This window comes from Equus caballus, chromosome 5 (genome assembly GCF_041296265.1).
Source record: "Equus caballus isolate H_3958 breed thoroughbred chromosome 5, TB-T2T, whole genome shotgun sequence".
Lineage (NCBI taxonomy): Eukaryota > Metazoa > Chordata > Mammalia > Perissodactyla > Equidae > Equus > Equus caballus.
The window spans coordinates 98,932,472-98,951,385 of record NC_091688.1 but is presented as its reverse complement, the minus strand read 5'-3'; the positions used below and the strand labels follow the sequence as shown (position 1 = coordinate 98,951,385).

The window sequence follows — 18,914 nt, the reverse complement described above, 5'->3', positions numbered from 1 at the left end:
ATCCCCCATTTCCACTCAGGCCAGGTGGCCAGCTACATAAGAGCTACCACAGCAACTCTGGACAAGACACGTGGGGCCGGACGGGACAGGTCAAAGACTCACTCCAGCATTTACGCTTTAAAATTCTTGGCTCATTTGGGGTATTCTGAACTAATCGTCTTAATTCTTAGAGTAGAATCAACTGTCTGTGCTTTCAGGCAAACATACCTGTGAGCAGGTTTTAGGATTTTTTTAATTAAAAAAAAATTCTTCAGTAATGCCTATTAAGAGGAGAAGCAAGACATGGAGGGAAGGTCTGAGAGGTTACGGAGTTCCTCATCCAACCTGCCCTCAGCTCTGCACAGGAGGGCAGAGCCGTCGCTGTGGCTCATCGCTGGACACAGGGGCTGCGACGCCCAGGTCCCCAGCCCATAACAGGTAACTCACTGCGGACTCGGTGAGTGAAAGAGGTCACTCCAGCCATTTCAAGCAGCTATTATTGATTACTGTTAATAAAAACATGTGCTTATTCGGGTGCAGCCTGAACCAATCTAAGCCCCACAACTCTGAGGTAGGAAGTGTTGTCCCTATTTGGGCAGAAGAAGTGCCAGAACCTCCAGGGTGTGGAGGGTTTTGCTAAGTCCTCAGATCTAGGCAATGGCAGAGTCAGGATTCTAGCCTCTGGCCTTCTCCTGCCGTCCTGGAACTCAGTTGACCTCTGCACTCTGCTGACCTCACAGGGTCACCTTCACCCGCCCCCCCATTCCTGCGGGTCAGCCTGCGTTGATTAAAATGGGGAGAGACCTGCACCCATTCCTTCTCTCCATCACTTGAGAGAGGTGCGCGCGTTGTTTCCTCCAACGCGGAGTCACAGCACCCTAGGGCTGGAGGAAAACGTGCAAGAAGAGCCTCCTCTCCAGGCCAAGACTGGGGTGGACCCTGGGGAAGCCCCTCCCAGAAGCTATAATTAGCTCTCTGGTGAGCACAGGGGCGGAGTCCACGCTGGCCAGCGCCTGCGGGCCTTGCCGGCCTTGCTAATTAGATCTCCTTTCATCTCTGGAGCTAGAGAGCTTTTACCCACATTAACTTGTTAATCTTAGCCCCATCCTTCTGATGCGCATGACAAGCATAATTAGGTCTAGTCAGGAGACAAAGCAGAGCCAGAAGACAGCGGCAGAGCCAGAAGAAAACCACTGGCCGCTGGCTCCTCCTTCTCGCTGGCTCATTGTCTCTCCTGCTGACAGAAGTGTTTTTAGCTTTGCCTTGAATTGGCTTTGGTTTTGCTTTTCTGGATCTCAATTCTGAAAATAAAGGGTAGTCAGTTTGAATGTTAATGCACAAATTTATGTGTATAAAAATATTGCTTTGCTTTCTTCTTGGCTCTAAGTTCAGCTCAGTCTAACGTGGGCCCTCCGACTCCCTGGGCTGGCGGGAGATCCAATCTCGGCTTGTATTGGTGCTGCTGCACCCCACGTCCTCCAGAAGCCGCAGAGTTCTAAGGCCTGTAAGCAGAGGAAGATTCCTAGCGGCCCCTGCCTGCAGCCGTGGGTCCATACTGGAGATCTGCAATGCCCGTGCTGGATGCCTTGAAGTGCAGTGCTCTGATGCATGAGCAATTAGGCTGGTCAGCCATGCCAGTTGTCCAATGGCCAAGGAAATGAGGCTTGGGTCCCCCTTGGTGGCGCCCTCAGATGGCCAACACCCCTTCATCTCTGAGAATCTGCCTCTATTACTTCAGGCCCTCCCACCTCTCTTCCCCTCCAGGACCCACCGCACAATCTCCGCAGAGAATCTTGACTCTCACAAGAGCTAAGAAGAGCAGTCGTCTCCCAGTGGCTTTGGTCCAGCAGGTGCCCCCGAGGGAGGGGGTGTGTGTGTGTCAGACACCAGGTGGCTCATTCTCTTTTATTCTACAGCAGAGAAAACAAAACACAATTAATATGGCTGAAGTTTTCCCACCATCAAAGCGTTGTCCCAAAAGAAGAGGCGAGGTGGATTAGTTTCCTGGGGCCGCCGTAACAAAATCCCGCAGACCGAGAGCCCTAACCACAGACGTACACTTTCTCACCGTCCGGGAGGCTGGAAGTCCACGGTCACGGTGTTGGCAGGGTTGGTTTCTCCTGAGGCCTCTCTCCTTGGCTTGCTGTGTCCTTGTGTGGCCTTTCCTGTACACATGCATCCCTGGTGCCTCTTTCTGTGCCCACATTCCCTCTTCTTATGAGGACATCCATCATTTTGGATTAGGGCTCATCCTAATGGCCACAGTTAACTTCATCACCTCTTTAAAGACCTCACCTCCAAATATAGTCACATTCTGAGGTCCTGAAGGTTGGGACTTCAACATACCAATGGGGCGGGGGGCACAATTCAGCCCATAGCACAAGGGTCAACTGTGTTTTAGAAGAAGTCCCCAGTCTACCCGCTTTGCCCTCTGTAAACAGTTAGCAGTCACCTCCTGTCAGGCTTTGCAATCTGCAGACCTGGATGCAAATCCCGGCGTCAGCATTTGCTAGCTGTGTGGCTTTAGGCAAGTTATTTAGTGTCTCTGGGCTTCAGTGTCCCCATCTGTAAAATGGAGATAACAGTAGTATCAGCTTCGGAGGGTCTAGGGTTGAATGAGACAGTGACAGTAAAACACAGCACAGTGACTGAAAGGCAGGAAGTGCTGCATAAGGAAAGCCATCCCCTGTCCACCTGCCGCCTGATTCGTTGTAGCTCCACCTTCAAGTCTGAGCACAGAGGCCACTTCCTCCAGGAAGTCCTCCCTGATCTTCCAAGCTTGGGTTGGGAGCACCTCCGGGATATTTCTCTAAACGTAACAGAACACACTGGGTGGCAAAGGTCGGCTGAAGTATCTGTATCCTTGTGCAGAGAATCCTATGCGGGGCAGGGCCCCAGGCTCCTAGGGTGGAGGATCGGTTGTTATCAGCTGCTGGGTGCGGAGCACGGGTTACAGGAAAGGAGGGAAGGAGGGCTGGAGGGGTGTGTGGGAGTGAGGATGGCACGGGCGGCACCACTGACATTGTTATGGGGGAACTGTCCTGTGCGTTGTAGGATTGTGGGCACCCTCCCTGGCCCCTACCCACGAGATGCCAGTAGCACCAACCCCTTGGAGCTGTGGTGACCCACAGTGTCCCCAGACACTGCCTAGTGCCTCCTAGGGGTGGGGGGGAGCAGTGACACAGACGAACAGCCCCGTTCGAGAGCCACCACCTTAGAACAATTCTAAGGCTCAGACCCGTGGCCCTCAAACTTTACTGTACACAGGAATCTCAGAAACACAGATTTCTGGGCCTCTGCGGGGATCTGAATGGGTCCCCCAAACGCTCACGTTGAAACCTAACTCCCGGGTGACAGTACTAGGAGGTGGGGCCTTTGAGACCCAGGTCAGACCCTCACAAATGGGGTTACTGGTCTCATAAAACGGCCCCCAGGGAGCTCCCTCACCCCTTCCTCCACTCAAGGAGGCAATGAGAAGTCTGCCACCTGGAAGAGGGCCCTCTCACCACAGAGCTGGCGCCCTGATCTCAGACTTCCAGCCTCCGAGACCGTGAGCGGTATGCATCTGCTGTTGGTGAGCCACGTGGTCTGCACTGTTTTGTTACAGCAGCCTGGATGGACGAAGACAGCCTCACTCGCAGAGTTTCTGACTCAGGGTGTCTGGGGTGGGGCCCGAGCGCTTGCATTTTAACAAGGTGCTGCTGGTGCTGCCGTCTGGGGCCACTTGGGAACTGCTGCCTTCCAGGTCTCAAGGCACTGGTCTCAGGGTCATTAAGAGACCTGAGACCTGTGACCTGTGACCAGAGAAATGCCCAGTCGTGGGCCGTAGGTGCACATTTACACAAGACCTCCCCCGGGCTGTAGGCAGCGGGGCTCCTGCAGGGACACAGACGGGGAGAGGGAGGGTGGCCTCGAGCCAGGTCAGCCTACGGGTCAGGGAGACGCCGCTGGGCGAGCGCAGGGCTGGGGAGGGACGTGCAGAGGCCGGCGTTCACCAGTACAGACTCATGAGTGCCAGCTGGCTGCCAGGCACTCTCCTGGGTGTGGGAATACCTGAAGGACATCACAGGAAAAAGTCCTTCCCTGATGGGGCCAACATTCTGATGTGGTGAGACAGAAAATAATGATACCGAACAGACGGTGCAACCTCTTAGAACGTACTACATCCTGTGGAGAAAGTAATCAGAGTAAGTGGGACCGGAAGTGGGAAGGTGACTTTAAACAGGGCAGCTAGCAGCAGTGTGCTGGCAAATGTGAATAACTAGCTTTCCGGGGAGAAAAAAATGTCCTGATTTGTAGCAACGGCCAGTTTCGGTGGTGTAAATATTCCTGCCACGGCAGATTGCAAGCTATGAACGTGCCATCGTTAAACACGAAATTGGGAAGACGTGCTCAGTGGCACAATATGATGCATATATCTCGACCATACAGGTACAGCAGGTGTAAGTGACCTCCAGCACAGATAGTAGGAAAATGTAAAATAGTTAAGAAGTGATGAGTTTGGATATTTTTAACCTTGGTTTCTATTACAATTATTTAATTATAAGTTTGCATAATTTAATTTTTATTAATGACTGTATCTACTAACTGGCTTGCAAATTTCCCGACAATTTAGCCATCAGCTCTCGTGAGCTGCTCCTGGCTGGCTCGAGCGCACCACTGATGGACAGGGAGAAGAGCATTGTGGGTCTGCCATGTCCACACGGCCAGGCCCCTGCACGGGCTGCTTCCTGGGCCTGGAGAATCTCTGTCCTCACTGTTCTGCCTGTTAACCGCCTTCGGTGCCAAGCTCACAGTGACCTCTTGGGGAAAGGTCCTTATTTCTCCCAGGCCTCTTTCAATCCTTTCTGGAAACACAGGGCACTGTGAAGGTGGTATGAATAAATGAATGACCACAAGCACACAAATGATTTCCCTCCATGATCCCATAGCAGTTTAAACCCAGTTATTTTAGCCTATTTCATTATTATTCCGTCCCCGTCTGTGTCCCTGGGGAGCTCTTTTTCAGGTGTATGAGAATGCCAGGCTCCTAGTGATGTTTCATAAGAGCTTAGTTATTGAGTAGGTCAACACCAATCTTGATCGTGATGGTTTAAGGCACGAAGGGGTTTTAGAGATCGCCCTTCTGGTGGGTGCAGGGTCCCTTCTGCGTGGTGACATTGGTGGCATGCCTGCCTCTCCCTCTCTGCACAGTGAGGCACAGGTGGGCCCACCGAGCCAGCCACAAGGGCAGTTCTTCAAGTGCGGCTGCACTGAGGCCAAGGGCTCCAACCTTTGTTTAGGTTACGTTACTCAACCCTCACAGCCCGATGGGTGGGTGTTCTTTCTGCCGTTTCTCCCATGAGGGAAGCGAGGCTGGGTAAGTCGTCCAAGGTCACCTGGTATAAGCGGCAGAGCTTTCTCTTTGCTGCACAGGTTGAGTAAGAACTGGTTCCAGGGAGTAAGGAGGTCAGCCGTGTAAAATATTAACTGAAATAATACCAGGTGGCAGGACTAAGTGCTTGTTAGAACCACCGCCACACTTGGGCACCCAGGGGCAGAAACGTGGGGTGCCACGTAGGGCGGGGGGGCGGCCGCCAGCGGGCCTTCTGGGCGGGAATGGGGTGGGCTCTGGGCCCTCCTGCTGGGAACGGCCGTGCGAGTGGAACCTCCCTCGGGGGAGAGGTTTTTGTGAAGTGGGCTCAGGATCTCCCCCGAGCGCCCTGGGCCAGGGCCACGCATTCATTTATTTATTCACCGAAACAAGCTGGGATAATAACTTTTAAATATTAACTTATTTATTTTTTTTCCTTTCCTGGTATTCCCACTTAAGGCAATAGACTCTCCATGCCCCGGGGGGCAGGAGTGCGGGGGGCCCAGGGAGGAAGGCACGGAGAGCCCACAGGTCTCTTCCTGGCTTTGCTTTCCAAAACCCGAGGCTTTAAGGGAACGGAAAGGGTTGGGGTATCTTCAAATGTCTGGGGAACATACAGGAGAGAGAGAGATAGGATTCCCCCAACCCAGCGGGGTCTGGGGCAGCCGAGGGTGAAGTTCATGAGAGCAGAGGTGGGGTGGTCTCCGAAGGAGGGGCTCCGGGGGCCACAGGTCCTCAGAACACTTTGGGGAGCCCAGGAGCAGGGGTGGTTGTCGGGTAGGGCCCTGGGGGAAACAGGGAGGCCCCCGAGAGCGTAACTGCAGAGATGAAGCCTCAGAGAGGCTCACAGAGACTAGTGTGTTCCAGGCTGGCACGGAGGAACAGCAGGAAACTGTGCCTGGCATGGTGATGGCAGAGAGCCCCTCCAGACCTCGGGGTGGCGAGGTGGCCTTCAGATGAGAACAGGACTGTTGCCCCAGGACCAACCAGGACGTGGGGTCCTCACAGAAGCCTGGCAGACTGAGAAATAAGACCCAGCCCCCGTGCCTCTGCTCCGCGTCCTGGCACAGGATGGTTCATTGAGATTGAGCCACAATCCCAGGAAGACAGAGAGGGAAACCCCAAACTGACAGTTTCTGTTTCTGTCACCCTGGCGCTATGTGGCTCAAAATTGAAATTAAGTTGAGTTACAGAGTTGTAATCTGCAGAAAACTTTCCTGAGGCTCTAAGAGTCTAGGCACCGGCGGTAGGGGTGCGGGAAGGAGATGAGTGAAATGATTGATGGCCCGTCAGTGGGCCCTCTGCCTGCGTCCCTGAATTAGAATGACGCCAGGGCTTGACTTCCATACGCGGTCCTCTGTGCATCCAAGAGTGACCACCGACACTTATTAGGCCCCTCCTGGGTACTGATGCTTGTACCAAGGGTGCTCTTCATTCTGTTTTAGGCACGTTACTGGGCTAAGAGACGTTAAGCAGTTTTTGCAAGACCAAGGAGTCTGGTGCGTGGCCACGTTGGGATTCAAACCGAGATGGCTGCAGTGGGTGGAACGGTGCCCACCAAAAAGATGTTGACGTCCTAATTTGGAGTGATGTGACCTTATTTGGAGACGGAGTCTCCACAGAGGGAATCAAGTTAAAATGAGGGCGTTAGGAGGGGCCCAACCCACTAGGACTATGTCCTTATGAAAGGGGGGGAGTTTGGACACAGACACGGACACAGGGAGACTGCCGTGCGAAGATGAAGGCAGAGAGCGGGGTGCTGCTCCTACAGGCCGAGGAGCCCCGAAGATGGTCAGCAAACGCCCAGAAGCTAGGGGAGAGGCAGGGAGCAGATTCTCTCCCACAGCCCTCAGGAGGAACCAACCCCGCCGACACTTGGATCTCAGACTTCTCAGTTTGTGGGACTTTGTTACGGCAGCCGTGGGACACTGAGGCGGGGGCTGACTCAGGAGCCTGCGACTTAAGCCACCAAGTTACACAGCCGTGTTGCTGACCCCGTGCTGCGGTTACAGCTGGCTTCCACAGGGCCAGATCTGCCTCTGTTCTCTCTGCTCCGTTAACACTTCCCCATCTCCTTCCATCTCTTGTGTACTATTTTCTCCATAGTATTAATGGAAGTCATCTCTACTCTTTCCTGTCAAAGACCTGACTCACGTCCCTGTGACTCCACCTTCCTAGGTCACTGGGAATTCCAGAAACACACACGAGAACTACGTGTGCTCTCAGAGCCCCGGAGTGTGGCTCGTGCCACTCCCTGCCTGCCATGCCCTCCCTCTCTGCCTGTGACCACCTGGAAAATCTCCCTCATCCTTCAAGGGGGAGTTCCTCCAGTCCCTTCCAGAACGCCATCCCTTCTGTGAGACTTGCTCTCTCCCTCCTCTTATACCAACAGCCTGAGAACATTTCCATTTGAACCGTCGTTGCTAAAGGACACGGCTATCTTCTTCAGTACCTTGAATGCTTGAAGGCCAGGGAATAGTAGGAGTTTTAAAACTTCCCCGCCTTCCAAGAGAAATGAGCCTGTAGACTTCAGCCTGGACTCCCTCACCCCTTCTTTCTCTCCTCGTTTCTCAAATTTGCCTTCCTGTGAGAAAGAAATATCTTCAAATTGCTGTCTACTTGGCATGTGTCTATCCTATTAACAGATTTTCAATCCAAGCAAGACAGACTTATCCCACTTCCTTCCGGTCCCCTTCCTGTGTTTTAACAAGGTTTTGTCATCTCCTTGAGCTAGCCTCAGCACACACCATCTGGCTGGGTGAGCGTTTGATTCTGGCACTGGAGGGTGGGGTCGGTTGGAGCCATCTAGCCGTATACTGTAAAAGAACAGAAACGGAATAAAAACATTCAGTTTTAGGCCATGGATGCTGTCCAGTTCCAGACTGAGGCAGAGGCGTGGCTCCTCCAGGCGTGGACAGCTGCTGGCTCTCGGTGACCTCTGCCGCCCCACGGGACGCCTGCCCTTGACGGCCGCAAGGGTTTGGAGAGGCTGCTGGCGTGGCCCTTCGCAGGGACCGAGCTGAGAACTCTTCTCCTTTTTGGGAAAACAAATCAACCTCCTGTGGGGAAACCGCAATCCGGACAGGTTTTCCTCGAGAAGAATCCGTCTGACTTATGGCTCTCTGTGGTGGCTTTCTGCCTTGGACCTTGGAAAGTTAAGGCCACTCCGTGCTGCGGTGGCTGCTTCCCTGAGCAGCCTCAGAGCTCTGAGTTTTCTGAGTTAACCCAAGACGCCTGCAGTTGCCTGACCAGGAGGAAAGTGGGGACTTAAACTCTGCTTTCTTCTCTACCAACACAGCCCAACAGGTCCACAGGCACAGTGTCACCCTACAGACATTTAAGGGGCCCCTGCAGCGTGTTTCAAGCGTGGGGCTCGCCCTGGGGTTGGGAGGGGTGGTGGAGTCGTGTTTCCTGCTTGCTTTTCCATCCTGTGTCAGATGGGTATACTCTACGCTGATGCAACAACAAGACCCTACAGGGCAGGAGCTTTTACAAGACAGAAGTTGAGTTCTCCTTCAGGTCCTAGTCCAGAGACGGATAGTCTGCTGGCGTGGTCCTCCCACATTCACTGTGTATGTTCCTGCTTTCGGTCCCACCCAAACCTCAGTATCCCAGGTCGGGGAAGAGAGAAAGGCGAGTGCTCACCAGGGTTACCCTCACATCCCAGTAGCCAAAACTTGGGAGCATGGCCACCTCTGGCTGTAAGGGATGTTGGGAAATGCAGTCTCCAGTGGCATGCCCATGGGCCTAGCTAAAAGACACAGGTCCTTTATTGCAGAACAAATAGTGATGGACACATGCTAGCCTCTGTCAACCGTTCTTTCATTTCTTCACCCAGGCGACAATTAGCTATTGGGTGCCAGTTGTGTATTTGGTACTGCTTCTATGCAGGTGCCTGTGTGAACATATGCTCACTGAAAGTCACACCATGCTCTGTCCCCCGATAGGGGTTCCAAAGCTGTGGATCTTCTTGGAAGGAGAGCTTCACTCTGACCAGAGAGAGTCATCTGTTCATTCAGTCTGTTTACTGAGCGCTGGCAGCAGCCTCTGCAATGGCCCCAGTGATGCCCGTCCTGGTGTTCACGTCCTCATGTGTCCCCTCCCCTTGAGAGGAGGCTGCACCTGGTGACTTGCTTCTAACAAATGGAACCCCGCGAAAGTGATGGAGGTCACATCTGAGATGACGGTACATGATGGCCGTGACTCCCGTCTTGCTCGTATGCTCCGTCTCTCCCTCCCTCCCTCTCTCTGTCTCTGTCTCTGTCTCTCTCGCTCTCTCTGGGCCCTTCCTCTGGCAGAATCCAGCTGCCGTGCTGTGAGTAATTGTGGAGAGCCTCATAGGATGAGGAAGTATCTTCAGTTGACAGCCGGTAAGGCCTAGAGCCTTCTGACAGCCAAGTGATCGAGCTTGGAAGTCGATTTTCTAAGGCCAAGAGCCTCAGGAGTGAGCTGGGAAGCGAACCCTCCTGCACTTGGCCCTCGAGATGGTGGTGGCCTGGCGACCCCTGGGTCACTGCCTTGTGAGAGACCTGAGCCACAGCCACCAACCGAGCCACCCCTGCACCTGACTTCCTGACCCACAGAGACTGTGGGATAATAACTGCTGCTTTAAGCTGCCAGATTTTGAGCAGGTCATTTGTTATGCAGCAATAGATAGCTGATGCAAGCACCTACTATTTCCAGGAGGTGGGTGAGGCCTCAAGAAGGTGAAAAATGAGTGAGGCCTAGTCACTGTGTCGGGGGGAGGGGAAGACAGGCGCACACATAGACATGGTCCTTACAATGCAAGGTGCTAAGTGTGCAGATGGAGATGCCCTGAGCGTGCGATAGGAGCACAAAGGAAGGGCTCCTTATGCAGCAGAAGGAAGGGAGCTGAGGAAGCTCATCCTGGAGAAGACCCCGCTTCCAGGAAAAGTTGGGGGGGGCCCTGGAGAGGGGCCATGGGTCATGCCTGGAGGCGCGATGGTGTGGTGTCCGTGTAGGAACGGAGCACCGTAGTCTGTGGGGAAAGCAAGAGGAGAGGAAAGATGAGGCTGGAGACGTGACTAGACACTAGTCTAGTCTTCTGCCAGTAATTTATTTTAAAATAATATTACGAAATCCTGCTTTGAGTGAAAGGAGGTGAAAACAAAAGTTAATAAAGGAGCTACCCTGTTCTTCTCAACAGGCTGACACCTGAATTTTAAGAAGCCAAATTCAATTATCTGGAGAGTACGGACAAGTGTAATTTGCTTCACTGTTTCTGTTCGTAGACTTGAGCAGAGAACTGTTGACATGTTTCCATGGAATAATTGTGGTTCCCATTGAAGAACTGGCTCAGGCGATGTTTGCTGCTTTCACAGGTGGGAAATTGGCCCTCCCAGCTTTAGGACTTTTTGAATCTATATCTTGACAATCTGAGGAGAGGTTTAGGAAACATCCTGTGTTTTTTGTTTGGTTGATTGTTTTCCTCCCTCCCTGTCTCCTTGTTTTCTTCTTTCCTTCCTTTCTCCCTCTCTCCCTCTCTATCTCCTTCTTTCAGTTCCTCAGAATGTTGAAGGATCCATATTTCTAGGCTCTCAGCGTCAGCTTTGCAAGGGATGGAAAGGCAACGGAAGCCCCCTCATCCCCCTCCCAGAGGATTAGTGCTCAAGATTCTTACACTGCTTCTCGGGAGGCCCTCTCTCTCCACTGCCCGTGAGTGAGGCTAATGATTAGCAGGTAACAAGATTACTTGAACCAAGATGGCTACAAAACTAGGCTTGTGGATAATAGTTGGTCCAGAACAGGAAGAAATAAAAACGATATTTAAAGTAACTTCAAAAATTAAAATGTTTTATAGTTCCATTCTAAAATGACTTTCTGCCTCTGGACTCCACAGTGTTGACAGGAGGTAATGGTGTGCCCTTGCATCTGGAGTGGGCAGCTCCTTGAGCTGGGGTCCCCTGCTTGTGCTCATGGGGCAGGGGTTCTGAATAGACTCCTAGAAACAAAACGTCACCTGCTGTACTGGGTTTTGCAGGAAGTTACACGCTCCCTTTCCAGATGGAAGCCGGCACCCTTCTCACGTCCTGAAGTCGTTCCCTCCTCTCATCCCCGTGTATGAACGGCTCGTGCCTCTATTATTATCTGTGGAATGATGGTAAAATATCTTCAACAGAAGAGGCAAAAGCATCAACTGATCAGAGTGGATCCAGTGCTGGGGCAGCATCCTGGACTCTCTCTTCTGTGCCAGCCATCACCCCTTTTGTAGAGGGGTCTGCGGTGCCAGAGGAGGGACCTTGGGGCAAGAAGATCTTTAGGGGCTCTGGGGCTCCTTGAGGCTCAGATTTGTACAGGCTGAACAGTTGTTTTAGCTCCCGTCTTCCCCACCAGCCTGGGAGCAGGTGGCGGTGTGAGCCGACCTTTCTCTTCTCCGTCTCTCTACTACCTGAGGCAATATGGGCCATAGCAGGTGCATGGTAAACACGTGTAGGGTGAAATTGGAGTATAGCTGTTTGTTCAGACGTTCGGTTTTTGTTGCGGCTCTGCCTGGAGTTAGACACGGCACTAGGCACTTGGGGAGATGGAAAGAGAAGCAAGAGTTGGCTTTTGCTTTTGATGAGTTTTAGCCTAGTTACCGGGCTCTGCTGGAACTGTGTCGTTCCTCGCAGTGTCCCCGTGCTTAGTACAGGGCCTGGCACACAGCAGGCCCTCGGTAAACATTTGATGATTAAGTGTAACTTCAAGTGTCTGAGCCAGAGGAGTTGCTTCAGACGGGTCACTCTTTGTCGACCCCTCCAAATCTGCCAGCCCAGCAAACCCAGTCCCGCAGAATGACTCCCAAGGATCCAACAAACCAGTCTGGTTAGCCAGGAACAAAAGCCACTGGGAAAATAACGCATCACTTTTCATCTGGTGTTTCAAAAGGAACTGAGGTATTAAAATAAGGTCCCAGTTGTCCCAATCAGATCTTTTTTTCCAAAGGAATTACAGGCCTGTGAGCCAGCAGCGACCGCATACACCTTTGCAGTCATCGGAACCAGCGTTCTCGACACTGAAAGCAAAATCAAGTAAACAAAGTCGTGTCGTGGTCTTCCTTGACCCGGACTTTCAGGAAGAAGCTGACACACTGCCCAGACTCGCGCTCACCCACATAGCTCCGGAGCCAAACAAACCGGAGAAGCTCGTGTTTTCCCAGCTGTATGATGCACTCGCTTCACCCGACGGCTGGCCAGGAAACAAGGGGAAGAAAAAAAACACGCCCGGTTCAGACCAGGCAGGGAGAGAAGAACGGCTTCCGCTGGCCTTTGTTGTTTTATTCTCATGAACTATCAAGAAATGTAAAAAATGGAGGAAGGCGGAACTACGGCTTTTAGTTACCGAAAAGGAAAGAAGATCTTTTTTTTTTCTTTTGAAGATCTGATCATGTTATTACTCTGCTTTCAAACTTCAGTGACTTTCTGCTCCACGGTCTTCAAACCCCTGCCAGGTCTTTCACAACCGGTCCGACACACCCTTTCCAGACACATCTGCCCCGTTTCCTCCCACTCAATGCTGTGTTCGAGCCTTGCCAGGCTGCCGTTGTTTGAGATACTTCATGTGCTTTCTTGCCCATGTGCTTCTGTGCCTCTATTCCTTCTGCTAGTAATACCCTTCCTTGCCTTGATCTCTAAGGAAACTCTAACTCATCTTTCAAGACCACTTAGAAAGACGTTTGTCACTGTCACTCCCTCAATAACAGAACTCACTGCTCCTTTGTGTGTCTCCCCATAGGGCCACTTTGTGGTCTCTTATGGCACTAATTCCTTGGGGCATTCATTCATTCAACCACATTCATTGTCTTTGTGCTTTGCACCGGATACCCTGCTAGGCAGTGGGGCTCCAGGAATAAAAGTTCCCAACTAGAAGGAGCCTCAGGCAAGTAAACAACTGTTGCAAGACAGAATTGTCAGTTCTTTGGTAGAGGTAAGCACAGGGTGTTCTGGGAGATCAGAGGAGGGTCACATACCCCAGTCTGATTGGTGGGAGAGGACGTGGAAGGCTTCCTGGAGGAGGTGGCACCTGAAAAGCCTAAAGGACAAGGAGTTTTTGTATCCATCTCCTCATTCTTGGCAGAGCACTCCTTGAGGAAAGAGGTCAATCATAGATTATATCAAATCAGGTTATTTATTCCACACGTTTATTAAGCTCTTTGCTAGGAGACAAACACTCTTACTCCCAGGAGCAGCTTGGGGCTAGGGAGTAGCTGTTGGGAGGGAGAAGTGGATGAGGGAAGAAGTAGAGGAAATCACGATTGATCCCCAAGTTTCTAGCTTAGGCATATGGGTGAAGCGTGACTCAGGGCTGCCATGTGCAGGTGTGCAGGTTGTGGACTCACGATGAGGAGGCAATGCAGGAGGAGGGGCAAATTGGGGGGGAAGAGCCTTGTTCTTCATACCAGAGTAACCAACCCTTGAGAGATGACGTCAGCGTGGACTAGGATGGAGAGAACTGCTTTGTTTTCTTAAAAGCAGGCCCTCTGTTCTCTCTTGGGGGCACTGGGAAATCCGCTCTCCTGCTGTGTTCACTCGGCTCCTTTTTGGACCTCAAGAATCCCCACTGTGACTCAGGCAGGACGTTCCCATGTCGCCTTTGTCTTTAGATCATTTTGCCAGCTCTACCAGGGGAGGTGTCAGGGTTCTGGCTTAAATGAAGCTTGAAAATTAGGTGTAAGACTGAATAATTTACTCAGTCATCAGTATTAACTATTAACCAATAAATAGGGTTATTATTAATAACATCTATTATTATTAACCCAAAGTTGTCTTTAGTTATTAGGATTCATTCAAGCTACAATCTGATCATCTTACAATAGTGGGGATGCCATATTAACCTGAAGTTTTATTTTCTTGACTTTTATCCCATTTTTCCTTTTACATAGTGGAAGAAATCTGAGCAGGAATTTTGATCACCAAAGATAAATAATTTAAAAAGTAAATAATCCCTTCAAAAAAAATGTTTTGATGCATTCTTAATAGACCCTAAGTAATTCCCTCCTTCTGGGGAGTTTGACTCTCTCTAGAACATTCCTCAGGTTACCACTTGACTTCCTGTTACCTTTAGAGAGAAACATAAATCATTTACTAAATGTGCCACTTTAAAGTGTATCCAGATCATTCAGTAAAATTGGCTCTTCATTATTCTTGATTGATTGCTTTGTTTGCCTTTTCCATCTCTTTCTAGAAATGCTGGGTCCCAACATATGTGTCCCGTAGGAGTAGACAATACATTCTACCAAAGACAGCCGGGCCAGGACATTTAACTGTTGCCCTTCTGCACTGCCTTTTTCCCCTACTCCTCCCACACTGATATTTAATCATAATTTCTCTCTCTATGTATATATATGTATTTTGTGAGGAAGATTTGCCCAGAGCTAACACTATTGCCAATCCTCCTCTATTTTTTTTTTTTTTTTTTGCTTGAGGAAGATTAGCCCTGAGCTAACATCCATGCCATCCTCCACTTTGTATGTGGGATGCCGTCACAGCAGGGCTGATAAGTAGAGTAAGCCGGCATCAGGGATACGAACCCTCAAACCCTGGCCGCCCAAGTGGAGCGCGCCAAACTCTAACCACTGGGCCATGGGCCCGGCCCCTAATCATAATGAATATTTAAAAGCAAGTGTTTAATTTGCTTTTTGTTATGAGTCTTACCTTTTTTTTGTATTCTGTTCTCTAAATGTATTTCTCTTTTAAGCTACTTGATTGTGGACTGTATTATCTTCTTGTTCCCGGTTTAGAGGAAATCTTATTAATAGATTAATAACTTTGGACTCCAAACACCCGTCTTTTGTGATTAAGTGGGAGAGAGCCAGGAGGTAAAGTCTGCCTCCCCTTATCTACGTGCGAAGGTTTTCCGGATGCATGTGTGGTAGGCAAGGCAGAGATTGTAATGAGCCTTTTTAAGAAGAACGAGTGATTATAGAAGCACTGTTTCCACAATATCGTTCTCAATTACTTGGCGCTTTTATCTATTCACGAAAGGAGACCCTCTCAGGCATTGATCTGCAAACTGCCTGCATGCTCCTCCAGAAATTTTGAAAACTATATATCCCTCATCCATTTTTAAAGTAAACATCTAAAAAGTTTTATGATAAGTTTTGATAGTTGCAAAGGATGTGATTTCTGATAGAGTATACATTTAAAAATGAAGCTCTTACATTTTTCTCTTAAATAGTTCCTAAATGCCACAGCAAATTGATGTCAACCACCACGAGTTGATATACATCACCATCTAGTTAAAAAGCATATGAGGTCTTTTCTTTAACAAACATTTTCACCATTTTTCTCTCCATTCCACTTCTCCAACAGAATTGTATTCCAAAAGAATTTTTTTTTTCCCGAGGAAGACTGGCCCTGAGCTAACATCAGTGCCCATCTTCCTCTATTTTATATGTAGGACACTTGCCACAGCATGGCTTGACAAGCAGTGGGTAGGTCCACACCCGGGATCTAAACCAGTGAACCCCGAGCCGCTGAAACAGAGTGCACGAACTTAACCTCTATGCCACTGGGCCGGACCCCCAAAATGTTTTAATGCTTGAAAGTCTTTTCTTGGTCACTCGACCGTACTTCTCTACCTCTTCTCTGCCTGCGCACACACACACACATGCACACCACACACGCACACACAAATGTAAGTTGCAAAACATTTAAAAATTTTTTCTTCTGCATTTAGTTTTCATTAGCACAGAATTAGTTACAGCAACAGACAAATATTACAAACTTTGATGCATAATTATTAAACACAAAGAGTAAGTTTTTGTTGGAATTGCACCCATTCATAAGCTAAGTAGCTCTTTTTCTCAGTAGTTTCCTGCATCCACGGGTGAGTCATTTACTGCTAGCATGAGGCAGGGTGCAGCATCCGTTCCATTCCTATTTACTACTTTTACAGACATAGCCACTGAGAGACTGTGCTCGCATAAACAAGTAGGTGAGCATGGGTTTAACAGCATTGCCACTCAATTCTACGCTATTTCAGAGGTATGAGACAGAGATCACATAGTCATTTGTTGCAAAAAATATTTTTAATGATCTATCAGCTGACGTTCAATGAGGACATCCTTCAATTCTGTTGAAAGCAAAGAATTGGCAACCACGTGACTTGTAAAAGGCTGACCTGGTCATTAGAGTCCAGTGAAACCCCAGGTTTGGGATTGTCCTTCGCAGCACAGGCATTTCGACCCTGCACGGGAACGCTCCGGGGGATTTCTGATCCAATGGGCAGCACGCCTTTCTTTTGTATGGAGGGAGGATGGACGTGGTGGAAGGGCGGGAGAGAGGAGAACCATAGCAAGGAGTCCTCAGATATAGGGATTTTTGGAAAGAGTATTTACGGTAGTTGGGGCTCTGACATGGATTCTTTGCAAGTTCCCTTTTAGGCATATCCTTTGCAAAGCTCCCAGAGAGGATACCAACGGGAAACCGCTGGGATAACCATCTCTGCCAGGTCCCACCATTTGTTCACTTAACCAGGCAGCTTTTTCTTTTCTCAGAACATCTATTAATATCTGGAAGAACCGATGTTTCTTGGAATACTCCCTGGGAAATGACACTTCAGAGGTTCATTTAGTAAGTCTTAATTGGCTCCCAATTAGATAATAAAATCTAAAGCTGCGAGCTGGAGGTTGTTGCAGATGCAGGAGAGCAGAGATGGTGATGATAGCGGTGATGGTGGTGGGGATGATGATGGTGATGATAGCTGTTGTTATTGATTGCATTTGCTTCACATAGCAGAAACCCCAACAAACATTGGCTCATACCAGGAAGGCGGTTGTCTCACACAACAATAAATTTCTGGGCAGGTAGCCATGGGCTAAAATAGTGGCTCAGTGATGTCATTAAGCACTCAGTACTTTTTGTCTTGCTACCCCATCATTCTTCACTTCTGATCTGTGCTCGTTACCTCATGACTACAAGATGGCTGCTCTACCTCTACCCTCAAGTTGAGTTCCAGGCAAGAAGGTATGAGGGAAGAACAGAGGAGTAAGGACTTGCTGCTCAGAAGCTCTGCTTTTAGATTTGGAAAAGTCAAGGACTTCTACCTTCCTCTCATTGGCCGTAGCTGGGTTTTGTGGCCACCCCTAAGTACAGGGGAGCTGGAAGCTTGAGTATCATTTCCTCTTCTCTCTTCTCTAGTAGAGGAAGGCCAAGAAGGAGATGTTGGAGAATAGATTTTGAGTGAACCAACTTACAGGACCGTCACGTGCTCCTATTCTGGGCCAGGCATTTTGCATGTATCACGTCTGTTATAACAATCCTATGAGAGAAATTGATATCCTCATTGTTCAGATAAGGAAACTGAGGCTGAAGTAACCTTACAAGGCATCATAACCAGTTTGAAACAGAACTGGGATGGGAACCGGTTCTAGCACGGAGTCTGTGCCCTCCCGATCCTCCACAGACAGCGGCTCTTGGCAGGCCTCCCTGCTCTGCTGCGTCCACCTCATCGGGCCAGACCCAGACGGGGGTGGGGACTCCCCAGGCCCGTGCCAAGTGCAGGGGAGGGAGGGGGGAGAGCATGCGGAAGAAAGACTCTGCCCGTCTCCCTCCCAGTGCTCGATCTTGGTAAGAAGGGGTCAGAGGGGGAGAGCAGGAGAAGAACGGGCTGCTGTAGGCCGGGAGGCGGGCACGGAGTCCTTCTCTGGCTCCCAGCCTGGCTTTTCAGGTGGCCTCACCTCTGCAGGCCTCACTCTCGTGCCCTTGCTCTTCAGCGCGCGCTTGTGTGAAAGAAGACAGGGCAGAGGCTGCCGAGCTGGGCCCCGTGGGAATGGGCTGGTCACTCCTGCGGCAGGGGCCTCCACGCGGGAGGCAAGTCTGCTGACGGGCTCGGCCTGTTGCTCAGCCCTGGCGTGGGATGCCCGCCCCTCCCTCCATCCTCACCCACCACGGACTCGGAGGTCCTTTCATCCCGGGGACTCAGGGTTGCCGTGACCTACTCAGTCAGGGCCGATGGAGCACGGAAGCCCCAGAAACTCCACCCCATGGCACGGACTTCCAAAAGTCTCCAGAATTCCCCTGCTGTTCCCCAGGGCCACCACCCTGGTCCAAGTCACCATCATCTCTCACTTGGCTGACTCTAATGGCCTTCTCTCTGGTCTCCCCAGAGCCTCCCTGACCCACAGTCTTTTCTCCACAAGCAGCCAGAGTGGTTACTTTAAAGCTTCACACTCTTTTGCTTCAGTCCTCCTGTGGCTTCCCTCTCCTCTCAAAGTCAAGGTTTTGACAAATGGCCTTGAAGGCCCTGCACCATCTGCACACCACTCCTCTTCTCCCTCTGCACCCCCTTGCCTCTCCAACTACTTCCTACTGCTCTCTCGTCCTCATGAAATATTCCTGCCTCAGGGCCTTTGCACAATCTGTTCCCTCTGCTGAAACCACTCTTCTCCCAGATATTCAAATGGCAACCTCATCTCCTTTAGGGCTCTGCTCAAGTGCCACCTTCTGAGTGAGGCCTCCCTTGGCCTGCCCTGCTTAAGGATGCTGCCCTCTCTGCCACCCCACACTGCCGATTCCCCTTCTCTGTTCTCCGTTCTCCCAGGTCCCTCACCACCTTCTTATACAGCATATAACTTATTTAC

General features: G+C 50.5%; 2 long non-coding RNA genes across 2 annotated transcripts in view; one reads left to right on the top strand and one right to left on the bottom strand.

The window, feature by feature from the left end:
- The window catches only part of LOC111773625 (uncharacterized), a 42,320-nt gene that overhangs the window by 3,171 nt on the left and 20,235 nt on the right, over positions 1-18,914 (bottom strand). The window lies entirely within an intron of this gene.
- LOC138924344 (uncharacterized) lies at positions 3,979-14,477 on the top strand. Its single transcript, XR_011439370.1, has 3 exons — positions 3,979-4,166; positions 6,778-9,518; positions 10,500-14,477. It is a non-coding gene; the product is annotated as an uncharacterized lncRNA (long non-coding RNA).